Raw genomic sequence first — 25,045 nt, 5'->3', positions numbered from 1 at the left:
CTGATAACTTGAGCTGTGGTTTGGAGGTAGAACAGCTGTCAAGGGTACTGAGGGGGAGGTAGCAGGAGCTCACCCTACAGGGTGGTGCGTTGGCACTGGAGGTTACTAGAAAGGACAAGAAGACTCCATTCTGGGGTTCAGGAGGTGAATTCATCCCTCAGTGGTGGGCAGGTAGTCAGTTTAAATACTGCTGGTTCCAGGTGCCCTTAATTCCCCCTGATTCCTCGGGGCGTTTGAGTCTCTGACAGGTTCTCGTTCCCTTGCAGGAGGAGGACGTCACGGCCAAAGTGATGCACCCGCATCATCCGGCACTTGCGCCAGGTGCCTGAGACACTGCAGGGGCTGCGCCTCTGAGGCCTTCAGCAACTCCCGCTCCCTGCTGCAGGTACTGCTCTGTCTCCCTGTAAATGGCGAGCTAGTGGAAGGGGAAATGGAGCCCCCTGGCACTCACTAAAAGGGAAAGTGGTGGATTCTCCATCTCTTGATGTCATTGAATGAAGACTAGATGCCTTTCTGGAATGTGTGCGCCCAAAAAGTAACTATTGTACTATACAGGAGGCCTATGATATGGAGGAGATTAGATGAGATGCTGTAAAGGTCTCTTGTGGCCAGAAAGTCTCCTACTTTTGGAAACACTGAGTGTAGTATTGGGAGCAGCCTCTGATGTTTTACTGTCTAGCCGACTTGCTTCCTAGAATGAAGACGCATTGAGTGGGGTGATCCACAGAGAGTACCTGTGTCAAGGCTGTATCCCCACTTTGAAGTTTAGGGTACAATTGTAGGGGCCTGCATGAAAACTTCTAAGCTTAACCACCATCCCAAGGCTAATTTCCTCCCCTGGGTAGCCTTGAGAAACCTTTCACCAATTCCCTGGTGAATACAGATCCAAACCCCTTGGATCTTAAAACAAGGAGAAATTAACTATCCCCCCTCCTTCCTCCCACCAACTTCTGGTGAATACAGATCCAACCCCCTTGGATCTTAAAACAAGGAGAAATTAACCATCCCCCCTCCTTCCTCCCACCAACTCCTGGTGAATCAAGATCCAAACTCCTTGGATCTTAAAACAAGGATAAATCAATCAGGTTCTTAAAAATAAGGCTTTTAATTAAAGAAAAAGGTAAAAATCATCTGTGTAAGATCAGTATGGAAATTAACCTTACAGGGTAATCAAACTTAAAGAGCTCAGAGGACTCCCCTCTAGTCTTAGGTTCAAAGTACAGCAAACAAAGATAAACACTCTAGTAAAAGGTACATTTACAAGTTGAGAAAACAAAGGAAAACTAACACGCCTTGTTTGAAATAGGAGAGACTTGTTTAGAAAGATGTGGAGAACCTGGATTGATGTCTGGTCCCTCTCAGTCCCGAGGGCGAACACCCACACAAACAAAGAACACAAACAAAAGCCTTCCCCTCCCCAAGATTTGAAAGTATCTTGTCCCCTTATTGGTCCTTTAGGTCAGATGCCAGCCAGGTTACCTGAGCTTCTTAACCCTTTACAGGGAAAAGGATTTTGGAGTCTCTGGCCAGGAGGGATTTTATAGTACTGTACACAGGACAGCTGTTAACCTTCCCTTTATAGTTATGACAACCTCAAACCTTCAAAGTGTCAGGCCAGCAGCAGGAAATTAGCACTTGAGGGTTTGGTTGGGTGTGTTAGTGACATCACAAAGGCCTTTTGCAGGATGTCAGCTTATTGGTCAAATGTGTTAGGGAGGTGGTGACCTCAGAGAGAGATGCTGACATCAGCCAGGCAGGACAGGGGCCCAGGGCCAGGGAAACCTCAGAGACCCCTGTGGCTTTGCTTCAGCAAGTCTCCTTCTCGAGGTCTCTCTTTGAGGACTGAGAGAGTATTAGGGCTGACGTATGTGAGTGCGTGCAGGAGCCTCTTTCGAGTTTTCTCCTTTCCTTTTACTGATTTTACTAGAAAACAGACGTCCCTGTTAAGAAGTTAAGAGCCTCGGAGAGGTTTGTAACCTTTTCAGTCTGATCCACCTGGTGCCAGCTGAATTCTAGGCATGAAAAACACTAGCTCAAGGTGGCAGAATTTTATTCCCTCCCTGGGATTTTGTCCCGTGGAATCACTGGGGACATTAGGTTTTGTCCTTTTCGTTTTACCTTTTCCTCCATCCCCCCTTCCTTTCTCTTCATCACTTACTTCTTTTGTCCTTTCTCCTGTTCCCCTCCCACCACCAGGAGTGTGTGTGTGTGTGTGTGTGTGTGTGTGTGTGTGTGTGTGTGTGTGTTGTTGGCGGTGCTCTTCACCTCCCCTTGTGGAAAGTTGATCCAATACTGTGAGGTTGAAATAGTGCTTGGACTCCACTGACACTAGATGCTCCCATCCTGTGGCTTTACATTACTGTCTGCGATGACTTGGGGCAAGGTCTCAACCTCCCCGCAACGCACTTTTCTGCTTTCAGAATCCCACCTGCCCCCCCTGCTAGAGCCGCCTCCCTGCCCAACCTGGGTGGGGGTGGAGAAGAGGGTTCTGATAACTTGAGCTGTGGTTTGGAGGTGGAACAGCTGTCAAGGGCACTGAGCTGGAGGTAGCAGGAGCTCATCCTACAAGGAGTGGGGTTGGCACTGGAGGTTACTAGAAAGGACAAGAAGACTCCATTCTGGGGTTGAGGAGGTGAATTGCTCAAAGGTGTTAGGGAGGTGGTGACCTCAGAGAGAGATGCTGACATGAGCCAGGCATGACAGGAGCACAGGGCCAGGGAAACCTCAGAGACCCCTGTGGTTTTGCTTCAGCAAGTCTCCTTCTCGAGGTCTCTCTTTGAGGACTGACAGAGTATTAGGGTTGACGTATGTGAGTGTGAGCAGGAGCCTCTTTCGAGTTTTCTCCTTTCCTTTTACTGATTTTACTAGAAATTAGTTAGAAGCAACAAAGCACATTTGGGGATTTTTCGATGGTTGGGGTCTCTGGTGATTGGTTCCATATAAGATGGGGGAAAAAAATGGAGTCTCCTTCCTTGGAGGTTTTTAAGGCCCGGCTTGACAAAGACCTGGCTGGGATGATTTAGCTGGGAATTGGTCCTGCTCTGAGCATGGGGTTGGACTAGATGACTTCTTGAGGTCCCTTCCAACTCTGATATTCTATGATTCTATGATTCTATGAAAACAGACTTCCCTGTTGAGAAGGTAAGAGCCTCCAAGAGGTTTTGGAACCTCCACAGTCTGATCCATCTGGTGCCAGCTGAATTCTAGGCATGGGAAACACTAGTTCAAGGTGGCAGAATTTTATTCCGTCCCTTGGATTTTATCCCGTAGAATCACTAGGGATATTAGCGTTTGTCCTTTTCATTTTACCTTTTCCTCCATCCCTCCTTCCTTTTTCTTCATCTCTTACTTCTTTTGTCCTTTCTCTTGTTCCCCTCCCACCACCAGGAGTGGTGTGTGTGTGTGTCTGTGTGTGTATTGCTGGGGGTTCTCTTCAGCTCTCCTTGTGGGAAGTTCCTCTAAAACTGTGGGGTTGAAATAGTGCTTGGACTCCACTGACACAAGATGCTGCCATCCTGTGTCTTAGCATTAGTGTCTGGGATGACTTGGGGCAAGATCTCAACCTCTTCACTTCTGGCAGAATTCCTTCCGGCCCCCCCGCTAGAGCCGCCTCCATGCCCAACCTGGTTGGGGGTGGAGAAGAGGGTTCTGATAACTTGAGGTTTGGTTTGGAGGTGGAACAGCTGTCAAGAACACTGAGTGGGAGGAAGCAGGAGCTCACCCTAGAAGGAGGGGGGTTGGCACTGGAGGTTACTAGAAAGGACAAGAAGACTCCATTCTGGGGTTCAGGAGGTGAATTCATCCCTCAGTGGTGGGCAGGTGCTGAGTGGAAATACTGCTGGTTCCAGGTGCCCTTAATTCCCCCTGATTCCTCGGGGCGTTTGAGTCTCTGACAGGTTCTCGTTCCCTTGCAGGAGGAGGACGTCACGGCCAAAGTGATGCACCCGCATTATCCGCCACTTGCGCCAGGTGCCTGAGACACTGCAGGGGCTGCGCCTCTGAGGCCTTCAGCATCTCCTGCTCCCTGCTGCAGGTACTGCTCTGTCTCCCTGTAAATGGCGAGCTAGTGGAAGGCGAAATGGAGCCCCCTGGCACTCACTAAAAGGGAAAGTGGTGGATTCTCCATCTCTTGATGTCATTGAATGAAGACTAGATGCCTTTCTGGAATGTGTGTGCCCAAAAAGTAACTATTCTACTATACAGGAGGCCTATGATATGCAGGGGCTTAGATGAGATGCTCTAAAGGTCTCTTGTGGCCATAACGTCTACAAATTTTGGAAACACTGAGTGTAATATTGGGAGCAGCCTCTGATGTTTTACTGTCTAGCTAGCTTGCTTCCTAGAATGAAGACGAATTTTGTGGTGTGATCCACAGAGCGTAGCTCAAACCTTCAAAGTGTCAGGCAAGCAGCAGGACATGAGCACTTTAGGGTTTGGTTGGGTGTGGCAGTGATATCACAAAGGCTTTTTAAGGACCTCAGCGTACTGGTCAAAGGTGTTAGGGAGGTGGTGACCTCAGAGAGAGATGCTGTCTTCAGCCAGGGAGGACAGGGGCTTACGACCAGGGAAACCTCAGAGACCCCTGTGGCTTTGCTTCAGCAAGTCTGCTTCTCGAGGTTTCTTTTTGAGGACTGAGAGAGTATTAGGGTTCACGTATTTAAGTGCGAGCAGGAGCCTCTTTCGAGTTTTCTCCTTTCCTTTTACTGATTTTACTTGAAAATTAGAAGGTAAGAGCCTCCAAGAGGTTTTGGAACCTGCTCAGTCTGATCCATCTGGTGCCAGCTGAATTCTCGGCATGGAAAACAGTAGTTTAAGGTGGCAGAATTTTCTTCCCTCCCTGGAATTTTGTCCCGTGGAATCACTGGGGACACTAGGGTTTGTCCTTTTCGTTTTACCTTTTCCTCCATCCCTCCTTCCTTTCTCTTCATCTCTTAATTCTTTTGTCCTTTCTCTTGTTCCCCTCACACCACCAGGAGTGGGTGTGTGTGTGTGTGTGTGTGTGTGTGTGTGTGTGTGTGTGTGTGTGTGTGTGTGTGTGTGTGTGTGTGTGGTGCTGTTGGTTCTCTTCACCTCCCCTTGTGGGTGTGGGGAGTTGATCCAAAACTGTGGGGTTGAGTGTGTGTGTGTGTGTGTGTGTGTGGTGCTGTTGGTTCTCTTCACCTCCCCTTGTGGGGAGTTGATCCAAAACTGTGGGGTTGAAATAGTGCTTGGACCCCACTGACAGTAGATGCTGCCATTGTGTGACTTAGCATTAGTGTCTGGGATGACTTGGGTCAAGATCTCAACCTCCCTGCAACCCACTTCACTGCTGTCAGAATCCCTCCTGCACACCCTGTTAGAGCCGCCTCCCAGCACAACCTGTGTCGGGGTGGAGAAGAGGGTTCTGATGACTTTAGCTGTGGTTTGGAGGTGGAATGTCTGTGAAGGGCACTGAGCAGGAGGTAGCAGGAGCTCACCCTACAAGGAGGGGGGTTAGCTCTGGAGGTTTCTAGAAAGGACAAGAAGACTCCATTCTGGGGTTCAGGAGGTGAATTCATCTCTCATTGATGGGCAGGTGCTGGGTGGAAATACTGCTGGTTCCAGGTTCCCTTAATTCCCCCTGATTCCTCGGGGCCTTTGAGTCTCTGACAGGTTCTCGTTCCCTTGCAGCAGGAGGACGTCAGGGCCAAAATGATGCACCAGCTCCGCATCATCCTGCACTTACGCCACGTGCCTGAGACACTGCAGGGGCTGCGCCTCTGAGGCCTTCAGGAACTCCCGCTCCCTGCTGCAGGTACTGTTCTGGCTCACTGTAAATGGGGAGCTAGTGGAAGGGGAAATGGATCCCCTGGCACTCACTAAAAGGGAAAGTGATGGATTCTCCATCTCTTAATGTCATTTAATTTAGACTAGATACCTTTCTGGAATGTTTGTGCCCAAAAAGTAACTATTGTACTATACAGGAAGCCCATGATATGCAGGGGCTTAGATTAGATGCTCTAAAGGTCTCTTCTGGCCATAAAGTGTAGTAATTTTGGAAACACGGAGTGTAGCATTGGGAGCAGCCTCTGATGTTTTACTGTCTAGCCGGCTTGCTTCCTAGAATGAAGACGCATTGACTGGGGTGATCCACACAGAGTAGCTCAAACCTTCAAAGTGTCAGGCCAGCACCAGGACATTAGCACTTCAGGGTTTGGTTGGGTGTGGCAGTGACATCACAAAGGCCTTTTGCAGGACGTCAGCTTATTGGTCAAATGTGTTAGGGAGGTGGTGACCTCAGAGAGAGATGCTGACATCAGAGAGAGATGCTGACATGAGGGCCAGGGAAAGCTCAGAGACCGCTCTGGCTTTGCTTCAGCAAGTCTCCTCCTTGAGGTCTCTCTGTGAGGAAAGTAAGTGCCTCGGAGAGGTTTGTATCCTGTTCAGTCTGATCCACCTGGTGCCAGCTGAATTCTAGGCATGGAAAACACTAGTTCAAGGTGGCAGAATTTTATTCCCTCCCTGTGATTTTGTCCCGTAGAATCACTGGGGACATTAGTGTTTGTCCTTTTCGTTTTACCTTTTCCTCCCTCCCTCCTTCCTTTCTCTTCATCTCTTACTTCTTTTGTCCTTTCTCCTGTTCCCCTCCCACCACCGGGAGTGGTTTGTGTGTGTGTGTGTGTGTGTGTTGCTGGGGGTGCTCTTCACCTCCCTTTGTGGGGAGTTCATCCAAACCTGTGTGGTTGAAATAGTGCTTGGACTCCACGGACACTAGATGCTGCCATCGTGTGGATTAGCATTGGTGTCTGGGATGACTTGGGGCAAGATCTCAACCTCCCCGCAACCCACTTCACTGCTGGCAGAATCCCACCTGCCACCCCTGCTAGAGCCGCCTCCCTGGCCAACCTGGGTGGGGGTGGAGAAGAGGGTTCTGATAACTTGAGCTGTGGTTTGGTGGTGGAACAGCTGTCAAGGGCACTGAGAGGGAGGTAGCAGCAGCTCACCCTTCAAGGAGGGGATTTGGCACTGGAGGTTACTAGAAAGGACAATAAGACTCCATTCTGGGGTTCAGGAGGTGAATTCATCCCTCTGTGGTGGGCAGGTGCTGAGTGGAAATACTGCTGATTCCCGGTGCCCTTAATTCCCCCTGATTCCTCGGGGCGTTTGAGTCTCTGACAGGTTCTCGTTCCCTTGCAGCAGGAGGACGTCACGGCCAAAGCTATGCACCAGCTCCGCATCATCCATCACTTGCGCCAGGTGCCTGAGACACTGCAGGGGTTGTGCCTCTGAGGCCATCAGGAACTCCCGCTCCCTGCTGCAGGTACTGCTTTGGTTTACTGTAAATGGGGAGCTAGTGGAAGGGGAAATGGAGCCCCCTGGCACTCACTAAATGGGAAAGTGGTGGATTCTCCATCTCTTGATGTCATTTAATGAAGACTAGATGCCTTTCTGGAATGTGTGTGCCCAAAAAGTAACTATTGTACTATACTGGAAGCCTATAATATGGAGGGGGTTAGATGAGATGCTCTAAAGGTCTCTTGTGGCCATAAAGTCTCCTAATTTTGGAAACACTGAGTGTAGCATTGGGAGCAGCCCCTGATGTTTTAGTGTCTAGCCGGCTTGCTTCCTAGAATGAAGACGCATTGAGTGGGGTGATCCACAGAGAGTACCTGTGTCAAGGCTGTATCCCCACTTTGAAGTTTAGGGTACAAATGTAGGGGCCTGCATGAAAACTTCTAAGCTTAACCACCATCCCAAGGCTAATTTCCTCCCCTGGGTAGCCTTGAGAAACCTTTCAGCAATTCCCTGGTGAATACAGATCCAACCCCCTTGGATCTAAAAGAAGGAGAAATTAACCATTCCCCTCCTTCCTCCCACCAACTCCTGGTGAATCAAGATCCAAACTCCTTGGATCTTAAAACAAGGAAAAATCAATCAGGTTCTTAAAAAATAAGGCTTTTAATTAAAGAAAAAGGTAAAAATCATCTCTGTAAAATCAGTATGGAAATTTACCTTACAGGGTAATCAAACTTAAAGAGCTCAGAGGACTCCCCTCTAGTCTTAGGTTCAAAGTACAGCAAACAAAGATAAACACTCTAGTAAAAGGTACATTTACAAGTTGAGAAAACAAAGGAAAACTAACACGCCCTGTTTGAAATAGGAGAGACTTGTTTAGAAAGATGTGGAGAACCTGGATTGATGTCTGGTCCCTCTCAGTCCCGAGGGCGAACACCCACACAAACAAAGAACACAAACAAAAGCCTTCCCCTCCCCAAGATTTGAAAGTATCTTGTCCCCTTATTGGTCCTTTAGGTCAGATGCCAGCCAGGTTACCTGAGCTTCTTAACCCTTTAGAGGGAAAAGGATTTTGGAGTCTCTGGCTAGGAGGATTTTATAGTACTGTACACAGGACAGCTGTTACCCTTCCCTTTATAGTTATGACAACCTCAAACCTTCAAAGTGTCAGGCCAGCAGCAGGACATTAGCACTTCAGGGTTTGGTTGGGTGTGTCAGTGACATCACAAAGGCCTTTTGCAGGATGTCAGCTTATTGGTCAAATGTGTTAGGGAGGTGGTGACCTCAGAGAGAGATGCTGACATCAGCCTGGCAGGACAGGAGCACAGGGCCAGGGAAACCTCAGAGACCCTGTGGCTTTGCTTCAGCAAGTCTCCTTCTCAGGGTCTTTCTTTGAGGACTGAGAGAGTATTAGGGTTCACGTACGTGAGTGCGTGCAGGAGCCTCTTTCGAGTTTTCTCCTTTCCTTTTACTGATTTTACTAGAAAACAGACGTCCCTGTTTAGAAGGTAAGAGCCTCCAAGAGGTTTTGGCAGCTGCTCAGTCTGATCCACGTGGTGCCAGCTGAATTCTAGGCATGGAAAACAGTATTTTAAGATGGCAGAATTTTATTCCATCCCTTGGATTTTGTGCCGTAGAATCACTGGGGACATTAGGGTTTGTCCTATTTGTTTTACCTTTTCCTCCATCCCTCCTTCCTTTCTCTTCATCTCTTACTTCTTTTGTCCTTTCTCCTGTTCCTCGAAAACTGTAGGGTTGAAATAGTGTTTGGACTCCACTAACACTAGATGCTGCCATCCTGTGGCTTAGCATTAGTGTCTGGGATGACTTGGGGCAAGATCTCAACTTCCCCGCAACCCACTTCACTGCTGCCAGACTCCCTCCTGCCCCCCCTGCTAGAGCCGCCTCCCTGGCCAACCTGGGTGGGGGTGGAGAACAGTGTTTTTTTCATACATTCATAGATTATCGGACTGGAAGGGACCTCGAGAGGTCATCGAGTCCAGTCCCCTGCCCGCATGGCAGGACCAAATACCATCTAGACCATCCCTGATAGACATTTATCTAACCTACTCTTAAATATCTCAAGAGATGGAGATTCCACAACCTCCCTCGGCAATTTATTCCAGTGTTTAACCACCCTGACAGTTAGGAACTTTTTCCTAATGTCCAACCTAGACCTCCCTTGCTGCACTTTAAACCCATTGCTTCTGGTTCTATCCTTAGAGGCTAAGGTGAACAAGTTTTCTCCCTCCTCCTTATGACACCCTTTTAAATACCTGAAAACTGCTATCATGTCTCCTCTCAGTCTTCTCTTTTCCAAACTAAACAAAGCCAATTCTTTCAGCCTTCCTTCATAGGTCATGTTCTCAAGACCTTTAATCATTCTTGTTGCTCTTCTCTGGACCCTTTCCAATTTCTCCACATCTTTTTTAAAATGCGGTGCCCAGAACTGGACACAATACTCCAGCTGAGGCCTAACCAGAGCAGAGTAGAGCGGAAGAATGACTTCTCGTGTCTTGCTCACAACACACCTGTTAATACATCCCAGAATCAGGTTTGCTTTTTTTGCAACAGCATCACACTGTTGACTCATATTTAGCTTGTGGTCCACTATAACCCCTAGATCCCTTTCTGCCGTACTCCTTCCTAGACAGTCTCTTCCCATTCTGTATGTGTGAAACTGATTGTTCCTTCCTAAGTGGAGCACTTTGCATTTGTCTTTGTTAAACTTCATCCTGTTTAACTCAGACCATTTCTCCAATTTGTCCAGATCATTTTGAATTATGACCCTGTCCTCCAAAGCAGTTGCAATCCCTCCCAGTTTGGTATCATCCGCAAACTTAATAAGCGTACTTTCTATGCCAATATCTAAGTCGTTGATGAAGATATTGAACAGCGCCGGTCCCAAAACAGACCCCTGCGATACCCCACTCGTTATGGCTTTCCAGCAGGATTGGGAACTATTAATAACAACTCTCTGAGTACGGTTATCCAGCCAGTTATGCACCCACCTTATAGTAGCCCCATCTAAATTGTATTTGCCTAGTTTATCAATAAGAATATCATGCGAGACCGTATCAAATGCCTTACTAAAGTCTAGGTATACCACATCCACAGCCTCACCCTTATCCACAAGGCTCGTTATCCTATCAAAGAAAGCTATCAGATTGGTTTGACATGATTTGTTCTTCACAAATCCATGCTGGCTGTTCCCTATCACCTTACCACCTTCCAAGTGTTTGCAGATGATTTCCTTAATTACTTGCTCCATTATCTTCCCTGGCACAGAAGTTAAACTCACTGGGGTCTGTAGTTTCCTGGGTTGTTTTTATTTCCCTTTTTATAGATGGGCACTATATTTGCCCTTTTCCAGTCTTCTGGAATCTCTCCCGTCTCCCATGATTTTCCAAAGATAATAGCTGGAGGCTCAGATACCTCCTCTATTAGCTCCTTGAGTATTCTAGGATGCATTTCATCAGGCCCGGGTGACTTGCAGGCATCTAACTTTTCTAAGTGATTTTTAACTTGTTCTTTTTTTATTTTATCTGCTAAACCTACCCCCTTCCCATTAGCATTCACTATGTTAGGCATTCCTTCAGACTTCTCGGTGAAGACCGAAACAAAGAAGTCATTAAGCATCTCCGCCATTTCCAAGTTTCCTGTTACTGTTTCTCCCTCTTCACTAAGCAGTGGGCCTACCCTGTCTTTGGTCTTCCTCTTGCTTCTAATGTATTGATAAAAAGTCTTCTTGTTTCCCTTTATTCCCGTAGCTAGTTTGAGCTCATTTTGTGCCTTTGCCTTTCTAATCTTGCCCCTGCATTCCTGTGTTGTTTGCCTATATTCATCCTTTGTAATCTGTCCCAGTTTCCATTTTTTATATGACTCCTTTTTATTTTTTAGATCATGCAAGATCTCATGGTTAAGCCAAGGTGGTCTTTTGCCACATTTTCTATCTTTCCTAACCAGCGGAATAGCTTGCTTTTGGGCCCTTAATAGTGTCCCTTTGAAAAACTGCCAACTCTCCTCAGTTGTTTTTCCCCTCAGTCTTGATTCCCATGGGACCTTACCTATCAGCTCTCTGAGCTTACCAAAATCTGCCTTCCTGAAATCCATTGTCTCTATTTTGCTGTTCTCCCTTCTACCCTTCCTTAGAATTGCAAACTCTATGATTTCATGATCACTTTCACCCAGGCTGCCTTCTACTTTCAAATTCTCAACGAGTTCCTCCCTATTTGTTAAAATCAAGTCTAGAACAGCTTCCCCCCAGTAGCTTTTTCAACCTTCTGAAATAAAAAGTTGTCTTCAATGCAGTCCAGGAATTTGTTGGATAGACTGTGCCCCGCTGTGTTATTTTCCCAACATATAGCCGGATAGTTGAAGTCCCCCATCACCACCAAATCTTGGGCTTTGGATGAGTTTGTTAGTTGGTTAAAAAAAGCCTCATCCACCTCTTCCACCTGGTTAGGTGGCCTGTAGTAGACTCCTAGCATGACATCTCCCTTGTTTTTTACCCCTTTTAGCCTAACCCAGAGACTCTCAACACTTCCGTCTCCTATGTCCATCTCTACCTCAGTCCAAGTGTGTACATTTTTAATATACAAGGCAACACCTCCTCCCTTTTTCCCCTGTCTATCCTTCCTGAGCAAGCTGTACCCATCCACACCAACATTCCAATCATGTGTATTATCCCACCAAGTTTCAGTGATGCCAACAATGTCATAGTTGTATTTATTTATTAGCACTTCCAGTTCTTCCTGCTTATTCCCCATACTTCTTGCATTTGTATATAGACATCTAAGATACTGGTTTGATCTTTCCTCCCAGTTTTGTCCTGAACCTCCTTTCCCTCTGACAATATAGCCCACACTCCCTCTCGTTTTTGACCCATCTCCCCGGTCTCCATGTTCCCCACTTACCTGTGGGCTTTGCTCACCTGTCCCCGTCGAACCTAGTTTAAAGCCCTCCTCACTAGGTTAGCCAGTCTGTGTCCAAAGGTACTAATAACTTGAGCTGTGGTTTGGAGGTGGAACAGCTGTCAAGGGCACTGAGGGGGAGATAGCAGGAGCTCATCCTTCAAGGAGGGGGGTTGTCACTGGAGGTTACTAGAAAGGACAAGAAGACTCCATTCTGGGGTTCAGGAGGTGAATTTATCCCTCAGTGGTGGGCAGGTGATTAGTGGAAGTAGTGCTGGTTCCAGGTGCCCTTAATTCCCGCTGATTCCTCGGGGCGTTTGAGTCTCTGACAGGTTCTCGTTCCCTTGCAGCAGGAGGACGTCACGGCCAAAAGTGATGCACCAGCTCCGCATCATCCGGCACTTGCGCCAGATTCCTGAGACACTGCAGGGGCTGTGCCTCTGAGGCCATCAGCAACTCCCGCTCCCTGCTGCAGGTACTGCTCTGGCTCACTGTAAATGGGGAGCTAGTGGAAGGGGAAATGGAGCCCCCTGGCACTCACTAAAAGGGAAAGTGGTGGATTCTCCATCTCTTGATGTCATTGAAGGAAGACTAGATGCCTTTCTGCAATGTGTGTGCCCAAAGAGTAACTATTGTACTATACAGCAAGCCTATGGTATGCAAGGGGTTAGATGAGATGCTCTAAAGGTCTCTTCTGGCCATAAAGTCTACAAATTTTGGAAACACTGAGTGTAGTATTGGGAGCAGCCTCTGATGTTTTACCATCTAGCCGGCTTGCTTCCTAGAATGAACATGCATTGAGTGGGGTGATCCACAGAGAGTAGCTGAAACCTTCAAAGTGTCAGGCCAGCAGCAGGACATTAGCACTTCCGGGGAAGGGTGGATGTGGCAGTGATATCACAAAGGCCTTTTGCAGGACGTCAGCCTATTGGTCAAAGGTGTTAGGGAGGTGGTGACCTCCGAGAGAGATGCTGACATCAGCCTGGCAGGACAGGAGCACAGGGCCAGGGAAACCTCAGAGACCCCTGTGGCTTTGCTTCAGCAAGTCTCCTTCTCGAGGTCTCTCTTTGAGGACTGAGAGAGTGTTAGGGTTGACGTATGTGAGTGTGAGCAGGAGCCTCTTTCGAGTTTTCTCCTTTCCTTTGACGGATTTTACTAGAAAACAGACGTCCCTATTTAGAAGGTAAGAGCCTCCAAGAGGTTTTGGAACCTGCTCAGTCTGATCCATCTGGTGCCAGCTGAATTCTAGGCATGGAAAACAGTATTTTAAGATGGCAGAATTTTATTCCCTCCCTGGGATTTTGTCCCGTAGAATCACTGGGGACATTAGGGTTTGTCCTTTTCGTTTTACCTTTTCCTCCATCCCTCCTTCCTTTCTCTTCATCTCTTACTTCTTTTGTCCTTTCTCCTGTTCCCCTTTCACCACCAGGAGTGGTGTGTGTGTGTGTGTGTGTGTTTGTGTGTGTGTTGCTGGGGGTGCTCTTCACCTCCCCTTGTGGGGAGTTCATCCAAAACTGTATGGTTGAAATAGTGCTTGGACTCCACGGACACTAGATGCTGCCATCCTGTGGCTTAGCATTAGTGTCTGGGATGACTTGGGGCAAGATCTCAACCTCCCCTCAACCCACTTCACTTCTGGCAGAATCCCTCCTGCCCCCCCGCTAGAGCCGCCTCGATGCCCAACCTGGTTGGGGGTGCAGAAGAGGGTTCTGATAACTTGAGGTTTGGTTTGGAGGTGGAACAGCTGTGAAGAACACTGAGGGGGAGGTAGCAGGAGCTAATCCTACAAGGAGGGGGGTTGGCACTGGAGGATACTAGAAAGCACAAGAAGACTCCATTCTGGGGTTCAGGAGGTGAATTCATCCCTCAGCAGTGGGCAGGTGGTGGGTGGAAATACTGCTGGTTCCAGGTGCCCTTAATTCCCCCTGATTCCTCGGGACCTTTGAGTCTCTGACAGGTTCTCGTTCCCTTGCAGCAGGAGGACGTCACGGCCAAAGTGATGCACCAGATCCGCATCATCCGGTACTTGCGCCAGGGGCCTGAGACACTGCAGGGGCTGTTCCTCTGAGGCCTTCAGCAACTCCCGCTCCCTGCTGCAGGTACTGCTCTGGCTCACTGTAAATGGGGAGCTAGTGGAAGGGGAAATGGAGCCCCCTGGCCCTCACTAAAAGGGAAAGTGGTGGATTCTCCATCTCTTAATGTCATTGAATGAAGACTAGATGCCTTTCTGGAATGTGTGTGCCCAAAGAGTAACTATTGTACTATACAGTAAGCCTATGATATGCAGCGGGTTAGATTAGATGCTCTAAAGGTCTCTTCTGACCATAAAGTCTACTAATTTTGGAAACACTGAGTGTAGCATTGGGAGCAGCCTCTGATGTTTTACTGTCTAGCCCGCTTGCTTCCTAGAATGAGGATGCATTGAGTGGGGTGATCCACAGAGAGTAGCTCAAACCTTCAAAGTGTCAGGCCAGTAGCAGGACATTAGCACTTTAGGGTTTGGTTGGGTGTGGCAGTGATATCACAAAGGCCTTATCCTGGACCTCAGCCTATGGGTCAAAGGTGTTAGGGAGGTGGTTACCTGAGAGAGAGATGCTGACATCAGCCAGGCAGGACAGGAGCGCAGGGCCAGGGAAACCTCAGAGACCCCTTTGGCTTTGCTTTAGCAAGTCTCCTTCTCGAGGTCTCCCTTTTTAGGACTCAGAGAGTATTAGGGTTCAAGTATGTGAGTGCGAGGAGGAACCTCTTTCGAGTTTCTCCTTTTATTGATTTTACTAGAAAACAGACGTGCCTGTTGAGAAGGTAAGAACCTTGGAGAGGTTTTTAACCTGCTCAGTCTGCAGTCTGATCCATCTGGTGCCAGCTGAATTCTAGGCATGGAAAACACTAGTTCAAGGTGGCAGAATTTTATAGCCCACCTGGGATTTTGTGCCATAGAATCACTGGGGACATTAGGGTTTGTCCTTTTCGTTTTACCTTTTCCTCCATCCCTCCTTGCTTTCTCTTGTTCCCCTCCCACCACCAGGAGTGGTGTGTGTGTGTGTGTGTGTGTGTGTTGCTGGGGGTGCTCTTCACCTCCCCTTGTGGGAAGTTGACACTGCAAGGGCTGTGCCTCTGTGGACATCAGCAACTCCCACTCCCTGCTGCAGGTACTGCTCTGGCTCACTGTAAATGGGGTGCTAGTGGAAGGGGAAATGGAACCCCCTGGCTCTCACTAAAAGGGAAAGTGGTGGATTCTCCATCTCTTGATGTCATTGAATGAAGACTAGATGCCTTTCTGGAATGTGTGTGCCCAAAGAGTAACTATTGTACGATACAGGAAGCCTATGATATGCAGGGGCTTAGATTAGATGCTCTAAAGGTCTCTTGTGTCCATAAAGTCTCCTAATTTTGGAAACACTGAGTGTAGCATTGGGAGCAGCCTCTGATGTTTTACTGTGTAGCCCACTTGCTTCCTAGAATGAAGACGCATTGAGTGGGGTGATCCACAGAGAGTAGCTCAAACCTTCATAGTGTCAGGCCAGCAGCAGGACATTAGCACTTAAGGGTTTGATTGGTGGCAGTGATATCACAAAGGTCTTTTGCAGGACCTCAGCATATTGGTCAAAGGTGTTAGGGAGGTGGTAAGCTCAGAGAGAGATGCTGCCATCAGCGAGGCAGGACAGGGGCGCATGGCCAGGGAAACCTCAGAGACGCCTGTGGCTTTGCTTCAGCAAGTCTCCTTCTCGAGGTTTCTCTTGAGGACTGAGAGAGTATTAGGATTCACGTATTTGAGTGAGAGCAGGAGCCTCTTTCGAGTTGTCTCCTTTCCTTTTACTGATTTTACTAGAAAACAGACATCCCTGTTTAGAAAGTAAGAGCCTCCAAGAGGTTTTGGAACCTGCTCAGTCTGATCCATCTGGTGCCAGCTGAATTCTAGGCAGGCATGGAAAACACTAGTTCAAGGTGGCAGAATTTTAATCCCTCCCTGTAATTTTGTCTGGTAGAATCACTGGGGACATTAGGGTTTGTCCTTTTCGTTTTACCTTTTCCTCCATCCCTCCTTCCTTTCTCTTTATCTCTTACTTCTTTTGTCCTTTCTCTTGTTCCCCTCCCACCACCAGGAGTGGTGTGTGGGTGTGTGGGTGGGTGGGTGGGCGGGTGGGTGGGTGGGGGTGCTCTTCACCTCCCCTTGTTGGGAGTTGATCCAAAACTGTATGGTTGAAATAGTGCTTGGACTCCACTGACACTAGATGCTGCCATCGTGTGGTTTAGCATTAGTGTCTGGGATGACTTGGGGCAAGATCTCAACCTCCCCGCAACCCACTTCACTGCTGGCAGAATCCCTCCTGCCCCCCTTGCTAGGGCCGCCTCCCTGCGCAACCTGGGTTGGGGTGGAGAAGAGGGTTCTGATAACTTGAGCTGTGGTTTGGAGGTAGAACAGCTGTCAAGGGTACTGAGGGGGAGGTAGCAGGAGCTCACCCTACAAGGTGGGGGGTTGGCACTGGAGGTTACTAGAAAGGACAAGAAGACTCCATTCTGGGGTTCAGGAGGTGAATTCATCCCTCAGTGGTGGGCAGGTAGTCAGTTTAAATACTGCTGGTTCCAGGTGCCCTTAATTCCCCCTGATTCCTCGGGGCGTTTGAGTCTCTGACAGGTTCTCGTTCCCTTGCAGGAGGAGGACGTCACGGCCAAAAGTGATGCACCAGCTCCGCATCATCCGGCACTTGCGCCAGATTCCTGAGACACTGCAGGGGCTGTGCCTCTGAGGCCATCAGCAACTCCCGCTCCCTGCTGCAGGTATTGCTCTGTCTCACTGTAAATGGGGAACTAGTGGAAGGGGAAATGGAGCCCCCTGGCACTCACTAAAAGGGAAAGTGGTGGATTCTCCATCTCTTGATGTCATTGAATGAAGACTAGATGCCTTTCTGGAATGTGTGTGCCCAAAAAGTAACTATTGTACTATACAGGAGGCCTATGATATGCAGGGGCTTAGATGAGATGCTCTAAAGGTCTCTTGTGGCCATAAAGTCTACAAATTTTGGAAACACTGAGTGTAGTATTGGGAGCAGCCTCTGATGTTTTAGTGTCTAGCCGGCTTGCTTCCTAGAATGAAGACGCATTGAGTGGGGTGATCCACACAGAGTAGCTGAAACCTTCAAAGTGTCAGGCCAGCAGCAGGACATTAGCACTTCAGGGGATGGGTGGGTGTGGCAGTGACATCACAAAGGTCTTTTGCAGTGTAGTAGTTCCGGGGTGGGGCTCGTCCCTTCCTGGGGTACCTGGGAGCCAGGCCGCCCCGCTACAAAGCGAATAACAGTCTAGGGCCCAGACCTTTGGGTAGGGGCTGAGCACACAATTAGCAGTTCGGCGCTCAGGCCTTTGTGCAGGGACTGAGCACACAATCAACAGTTCAGAGCTCAGGCCCTTATGCAGGGACTGAGCACACAATCAACAGTTCAGAGCTCAGGCCCTTATGCAGGGACTGAGCACACAATCAACAGCTCCGGCCCTGGGTCAGGGCGGGGAACAAACCAGTAGTCAGTCAGCGGCCTAGGCCTTGTAGCAGGAGCTGGGTCAGTTTGGGTTAGCCCAGGCCCTAGGTCAGGGCGGGGCAGCAAACCAATCGTCAGTCAGAGGCCCAGGCCCCTTGGACAAGGAGGAGGAGAGACTGCCACCCAGCACGGGGTGGCAGGGGGGAACACAGGCCCACCCACTCCACTGTGTTCCAGCCCGGGGCCCTATCCGCAGCAGTCCGTCTGCCGCGCAGTCAGTGGGGATCCTGACCGCAACACACTGACATGGGTTCGGGGTCTGCTATCCCCGGGCCACTTCCCATCTCCTCCTCCATGGGTACCTGTTCCTCCTGAGTTCCGTCTGCTGGGTCGCAGATCATGGGCTGCTCCGGGCCCCGAGCAGCAGGTAGGTCTGTCACTCCCTCTGGGCCCTTGGCGGGGGGAAGCTCAGACCGTTCCTCAGGATACCGGGCTCTCGGCAGGCTCAGGTCCGCGGGAGCTCGGGCACCAGCGTCTGTCCTCTTCCGCTGCCGGCCAGCTACTGAGCGCTGTGGCTTGGCCTTTATACTTCCTGTCCCGCCCCTTGACTTCCGGGGGGTGGGGACAGGCCGCGGTGGCCTTGACTTCCTGGGGCGCCTGGGAGCCAGGCCGCCCCGCTACATGCAGTATCTCAGCGTATTGGTCAAAGGTGTTAGGGAGGTGGTGACCTCAGAGAGAGATGCTGACATCAGTCAGGGGCGCAGGGACAGGGAAACCTCAGAGACCCCTGTGGCTTTGCCTTAGCAAGTCTCCTTCTCGAGGTCTCTCTTTGAGTACTGAGAGAGTATTAGGGTTCACGTATGTGAGTGCGAGCAGGAGCCTCTTTCGAGTTTTCTCCTTCCCTTTTACTGATTTTACTAGAAAACAGACGTCCCTGTTTAGAAGGTAAGAGCCTCCAAGAGGTTTTTGAACCTGCTCAGTCTGATCCACCTGGTGCCCGTTGAATTCTAGGCATGGAAAACACTAGTTCAAGGTGACAGAATTTTGTAGTCCACACGGGATTTTGTCCCGTGGAATCACTGGGGACATTAGGGTTTGTCCTTTTCGTTTTACCTTTTCCACCATCCCTCCTTCCTTTCTCTTCATCTCTTACTTCTTTTGTCCTTTCTCCTGTTCCCCTCCCACCACCAGGAGTGTGTGTGTGTGTGTGTGTGTGTGTGTGTGTGTGTGTGTGTGTGTGTGTGTGTGTGTTGCTGGGGGTGATCTTCACCTCCTCTTGTGGGAAGTTCATCCAAAACTGTGGGGTTGAAATAGTGCTTGGACTCCACAGACACTAGATGCTGCCATCCTGTGGCTTAGCGTTAGTGTCTCGGATGACTTGGGCAAGATCTCAACCTCCCCGCAACCCACTTCACTGCTGCCAGAATCCCTCCTGCCCCCACTGCTAGACCCGCCTCCCAGCCCAACCTTGGTGGGGGTCTAGAAGAGGTTTCTGATGACTTAAGCTGTGGTTTGGAGGTGGAACAGCTGTCAAGGACACTGAGGGGGAGGTAGCAGGAGCTCACCCTAGAAGGAGGGGGATTGGCACTGGAGGTTACTAGAAAGGACAAGAAGACTCCATTCTGGGGTTCAGGAGGTGAATTCATCCCTCAGTGGTGGGCAGGTGCTGAGTGGAAATACTGCTGGTTTCAGGTGCCCTTAATTCCCCCTGATTCCTCGGAGCGTTTGAGTCTGACTGGTTCTCATTCCCTTGCAGCAGGAGGGCGTCACGGCCAAAGTGAGGCACCAGCTCCGCATCATCCATCACTTGCGCCAGGTGCCAGAGACACTGCACGGGTTGTGCCTCTGAGGCCTTCAGCAACTCCCGCTCCCTGTTGCAGGTACTGCTCTGGCTCACTGTAAATGGGGAGCTAGTGGAAGGGGAAATGGAGCCCCCTGGCACTCAGTGAAAGGGAAAGTGGTGGATTCTCCATCTCTTGATGTCATTGAATGAAGACTAGATGCCTTTCTGGAATGTTTGTGCCCAAAAAGTAACTATTGTCCTATACAGGAAGCCTATGATATGCAGGGGGTTAGATGAGATGCTCTAAAGGTCTCTTCTGGCCATAAAGTGTATTAATTTTGGAAACACTGAGTGTAGCATTGGGAGCAGCCTCTAATGTTTTACTGTCTAACCGGCTTGCTTCCTAGAATGAAGACGCATTGAGTGGGGTGATCCACAGAGAGTAGCTCAAACCTTCAAAGTGTCAGGCCAGCAGCAGGATATTAGCACTTCAGGGGTTGGGTGGGTGTGGCAGTGACATCACAAAGGCCTTTTGCAGGAGCTCAGCCTATTGGTCAAAGTTGTTAGGGAGGTGGTGACCTCAGAGAGAGATGCTTACATCAGCCAGGCAAAACAGGGGCGCAGGGCCAGGGAAACCTCAGAGACCCCTGTGGCTTTGCTTCAGCAAGTCTCCTTCTCGAGCTCTCTTTGAGGACTGAGAGAGTATTAGGGTTCACATATGTGAGTGTGAGCAGGAGCCTCTTTTGAGTTTTCTCCTTTCCTTTTACCCATTTTACTAGAAAACAGAAGTCCCTGTTGAGAAAGTAAGTGCCTCGGAGAGGTTTGTAACCTGTTCAGTCTGATCCACCTGGTGCCATCTGAATTCTAGGCATGGAAAACACTAGTTTAAGGTGGCAGAATTTTATTCCCTCCCTGGGATTTTGTCCCGTAGAATCACTGGGGATATTAGGAAAACAACAAGGAGTCTGGTGGCACCTTAAAGACTAACAGATTTATTTGGGCATAAGCTTTCGTGAGTAAAAACCTCACTTCTTCGGATGCATAGAGTGAAAGTTACAGATGCAGGCATTATATACTGACACATGGAGAGCAGGGAGTTACTTCACAAGTGGAGAACCAGTGTTGACAGGGCCAATTCAAAAATCAGGGTGGATGTAGTCCACTCCCAATAATAGATGAGGAGGTGTCAATTCCAGGAGAGGAAAAGCTGCTTCTGTAGTGAGCCAGCCACTCCCAGTCCCTATTCAAGCCCAGATTAATGGTGTTGAATTTGCAAATGAATTTTAGTTCTGCTGTTTCTCTTTGAAGTCTGTTTCTGAAGTTTTTTTGTTCAATGATAGTGACTTTTAAATCTGTAATAGAATGACCAGGGAGATTGAAGTGTTCACATACTGGCTTATGTATGTTACCATTCCTGATGTCCGACATGGGGACATTAGGGTTTGTCCTTTTCCTTTTACCTTTTCCTCCATCCCTCCTTCCTTTCTCTTCATCTCTTACTTCTTTTGTCCTTTCTCTTGTTCCCCTCACATCACCAGGAGTGGTGTGTGTGTGTGTGTGTGTGTGTGTGTGTGTGTGTGGTGCTGATGGTTCTCTTCTCCTCCCCTTGTGGGGAGTTGATCCAAAACTGTGGGGTTGAAATAGTGCTTGGACCCCACTGACAGTAGATGCTGCCATTGTGTGACTTAGCATTAGTGTCTGGGATGACTTGGGTCAAGATCTCAACCTCCCTGCAACCCACTTCACTGCTGTCAGAATCCCTCCTGCACACCCTGTTAGAGCCGCCTCCGAGCCCAACCTGTGTCGGGATGGAGAAGAGGGTTCTGATGACTTGAGCTGTGGTTTGGAGGTGGAATATCTGTGAAGGGCACTGAGCAGGAGGTAGCAGGAGCTCACCCTACAAGGTGGGGGGTTGGCTCTGGAGGTTTCTAGAAAGGACAAGAAGACTCCATTTTGGGGTTCAGGAGGTGAATTCATCTCTCATTGATGGGCAGGTGCTGGGTGGAAATACTGCTGGTTCTAGGTTCCCTTAATTCCCCCTGATTCCTCGGGGCGTTTGAGTCTCTGACAGGTTCTCGTTCCCTTGCAGCAGGAGGACGTCACGGCCAAAAGTGATGCACCAGCTCCGCATCATCCGGCACTTGCGCCAGATTCCTGAGACACTGCAGGGGCTGTGCCTCTGAGGCCATCAGCAACTCCCGCTCCCTGCTGCAGGTACTGCTCTGGCTCACTGTAAATGGGGAGCTAGTGGAAGGGGAAATGGAGCCCCCTGGCACTCACTAAAAGGGAAAGTGATGGATTCTCCATCTCTTAATGTCATTTAATTTAGACTAGATACCTTTCTGGAATGTTTGTGCCCAAAAAGTAACTATTGTACTATACAGGAAGCCCATGATATGCAGGGGCTTAGATGAGATGCTCTAAAGGTCTCTTCTGGCCATAAAGTGTAATAATTTTGGAAACACGGAGTGTAGCATTGGGAGCAGCCTCTGATGTTTTATTGTCTAGCCGGCTTGCTTCCTAGAATGAAGACCCATTGAGTGGGGTGATTCACACAGAGTAGCTCAAACCTTCAAAGTGTCAGGCCAGCAGGAGGACATTAGCACTTCAGGGTTTGGTTGGGTGTGGCAGTGACACCACAAAGGCCTTTTGCAGGACGTCAGCTTATTGGTCAAATGTGTTAGGGAGGTGGTGACCTCAGAGAGAGATGCTGACATCAGAGAGAGATGCTGACATGAGGGCCAGGGAAACCTCAGAGACCCCTCTGGCTTTGCTTCAGCAAGTCTCCTCCTTGAGGTCTCTCTTTGAGGAAAGTAAGTGCCTCGGAGAGGTTTGTATCCTGTTCAGTCTGATCCACCTGGTGCCAGCTGAATTCTAAGCATGGAAAACACTAGTTCAAGGTGGCAGAATTTTATTCCCTCCCTGTGATTTTGTCCCGTAGAATCACTGGGGACATTAGTGTTTGTCCTTTTCATTTTACCTTTTCCTCCCTCCCTCCTTCCTTTCTCTTTATCTCTTACTTCTTTTGTCCTTTCTCCTGTTCCCCTCCCACCACCGGGAGTGGTTTGTGTGTCTGTGTGTGTTTGTGTGTTGCTGGGGGTGCTCTTCACCTCCCTTTGTGGGGAGTTCATCCAAACCTGTGTGGTTGAAATAGTGCTTGGACTCCACTGACACTAGATGCTGCCATCGTGTGGATTAGCATTGGTGTCTGGGATGACTTGGGGCAAGATCTCAACCTCCCCGGAACCCACTTCACTGCTGGCAGAATCCCTCCTGCCACCCCTGCTAGAGCCGCCTCCCTGGCCAAACTGGGTGGGGGTGGAGAAGAGGGTTCTGATAACTTGAGCTGTGGTTTGGTGGTGGAACATCTGTCAAGGGCACTGAGAGGGAGGTAGCAGCAGCTCACCCTTCAAGGAGGGGATTTGGCACTGGAGGTTACTAGAAAGGACAAGAAGACTCCATTCTGGGGTTCAGGAGGTGAATTCATCCCTCAGTGGTGGGCAGGTGCTGAGTGGAAATACTGCTCGTTCCCGGTGCCCTTAATTCCCCCTGATTCCTCGGGGCGTTTGAGTCTCTGACAGGTTCTCGTTCCCTTGCAGCAGGAGGACGTCACGGCCAAAGTGATGCACCCGCATCATCCGCCACTTGCGCCAGGTGCCTGAGACACTGCATGGGTTGTTCCTCTGAGTCTTTCAGCAACTCCCGCTCCCTGCTGCAGGTACTGCTCTGTCTCACTGTAAATGGGGAACTAGTGGAAGGGGAAATGCAGCTCCCTGGCACTCACTAAAAGGGAAAGTGGTGGATTCTCCATCTCTTGATGTCATTGAATGAAGACTAGATGCCTTTCTGGAATGTGTGTGCCCAAAAAGTAACTATTGTACTATACAGGAGGCCTATGATATGCAGGGGCTTAGATGAGATGCTCTAAAGGTCTCTTGTGGCCATAAAGTCTACAAATTTTGGAAACACTGAGTGTAGTATTGGGAGCAGCCTGTGATGTTTTACTGTCTAGCCGGCTTGCTTCCTAGAATGAAGACGCATTGAGTGGGGTGATCCACACAGAGTAGCTCAAACCTTCAAAGTGTCAGGCCAGCAGCAGGACATTAGCACTTCCGGGGATGGGTGGGTGTGGCAGTGACATCACAAAGGCCTTTTCAGGACCTCAGCCTATTGGTCAAAGGTGTTAGGGAGGTGGTGACCTCCGAGAGAGATGCTGACATCAGCCAGGCAGGACAGGGGCTTAGGGCCAGGGAAACCTCAGAGACCCCTGTGACTTTCATAGAATCATAGAATATCAGGGTTGGAAGGGACCTCAAGAGGTCATCTACTCCAACCCCGTCCTCAAAGCAGGACCAATTCCCAACTAAATCATCCCAGCCAGGGCTTTGTCAAGCCGGGCCTTAAAAACCTCCAAGGAAGGAGACTCCACCACCTCCCTAGTTAACGCATTCCAGTGCTTCACCACCCTCCTAGTGAAATAGTGTTTTCTAATATCCAACCTGGACCTCCCCCACTGCAACTTGAGACCATTGCTCCTTGTTCTGTCATCTGCCACCACTGAGAACAACCGAGCTCCATCCTCTTTGGAACCCCCCTTCACGTAGTTGAAGGCTGCTATCAAATCCCCCCTCATTCTTCTCTTCTGGAGACTAAACAATCCCAGTTCCCTCAGCCTCTCCTCATAAGTCATGTGCTCCAGACCCCTAATCATTTTTGTTGCTCTCCACTGGACTCTTTCCAATTTTTCCACATCCTTCTTGTAGTGTGGGGCCTGTCGGAGAAAAACAGAGTTCTCACTATTTGTTTAGGTACAGCAAGTCAGATGCTTTATTAACTCTCACAATTGCCCAGAGGGAGAGAGCTAAGCAGGTCTCTCCCAGGTAACTAATTACAGCAAGCATTTATACCTTTCATTACAGAAATAACGAGGGACAGCTGCGTTTTGTTTATACATAGGCCATCTTGATATCTCATTTCTTCACTTGTTTTGACTCTTGCCAACATACAATATTTTCTATACCTTATCTACACAAGGTCTTCTACACCTTATCTATACCAGGTCATAATGACTTCTTACACAGTTCTTTCTCACCCGCCTCACACATTCCTCGCTTCTACAAATCTCGCGTTATTAGGGTTACAGTTAGCCTAACTCTTGCTAACGAACTGTCATGCATTGCATCCCCTTCCTGTCAGCTCTTTCTCTGCTTCCACAGGCCCAAAACTGGACACAGTATTCCAGATGAGGCCTCACCAATGTCGAATAAAGGGGAACGATCACGTTCCTCGATCTGCTGGCAATGCCCCTACTTATACAGCCCAAAATGCCGTTAGCCTTCTTGGCAACAAGAGCACACTGTTGACTCATATCCAGCTTCTCGTCCACTGTGACCCCTAGGTCCTTTTCTGCAGAACTGCTACCTAGCCATTCGGTCCCTAGTCTGTAGCAGTGCATGGGATTCTTCCGTCCTAAGTGCAGGACTCTGCACTTGTCCTTGTTGAACTTCATCAGGTTTTTTTTGGCCCAATCCTCTAATTTGTCTAGGTCCCTCTGTATCCGATCCCTACCCTCTAGCGTATCTACCACGCCTCCTAGTTTAGTGTCATCTGCAAACTTGCTG

At 49.1% G+C, this 25,045-nt stretch overlaps 1 long non-coding RNA gene across 1 annotated transcript; it reads left to right on the top strand.

Moving 5' to 3' along the window:
- Window positions 1–266: 266 nt before the first annotated feature.
- Window positions 267–5,773, top strand: LOC135977658 (uncharacterized). Its single transcript, XR_010595099.1, has 3 exons — window positions 267–385; window positions 3,915–4,033; window positions 5,650–5,773. It is a non-coding gene; the product is annotated as an uncharacterized LOC135977658 (long non-coding RNA).
- Window positions 5,774–25,045: the final 19,272 nt, after the last annotated feature.

This window comes from Chrysemys picta, unplaced genomic scaffold (genome assembly GCF_011386835.1).
Source record: "Chrysemys picta bellii isolate R12L10 unplaced genomic scaffold, ASM1138683v2 scaf8, whole genome shotgun sequence".
Taxonomy (NCBI): domain Eukaryota; kingdom Metazoa; phylum Chordata; order Testudines; family Emydidae; genus Chrysemys; species Chrysemys picta.
Note: the sequence above shows the minus strand (reverse complement) of the source record. Positions and strands in the feature narration are given on the sequence as shown.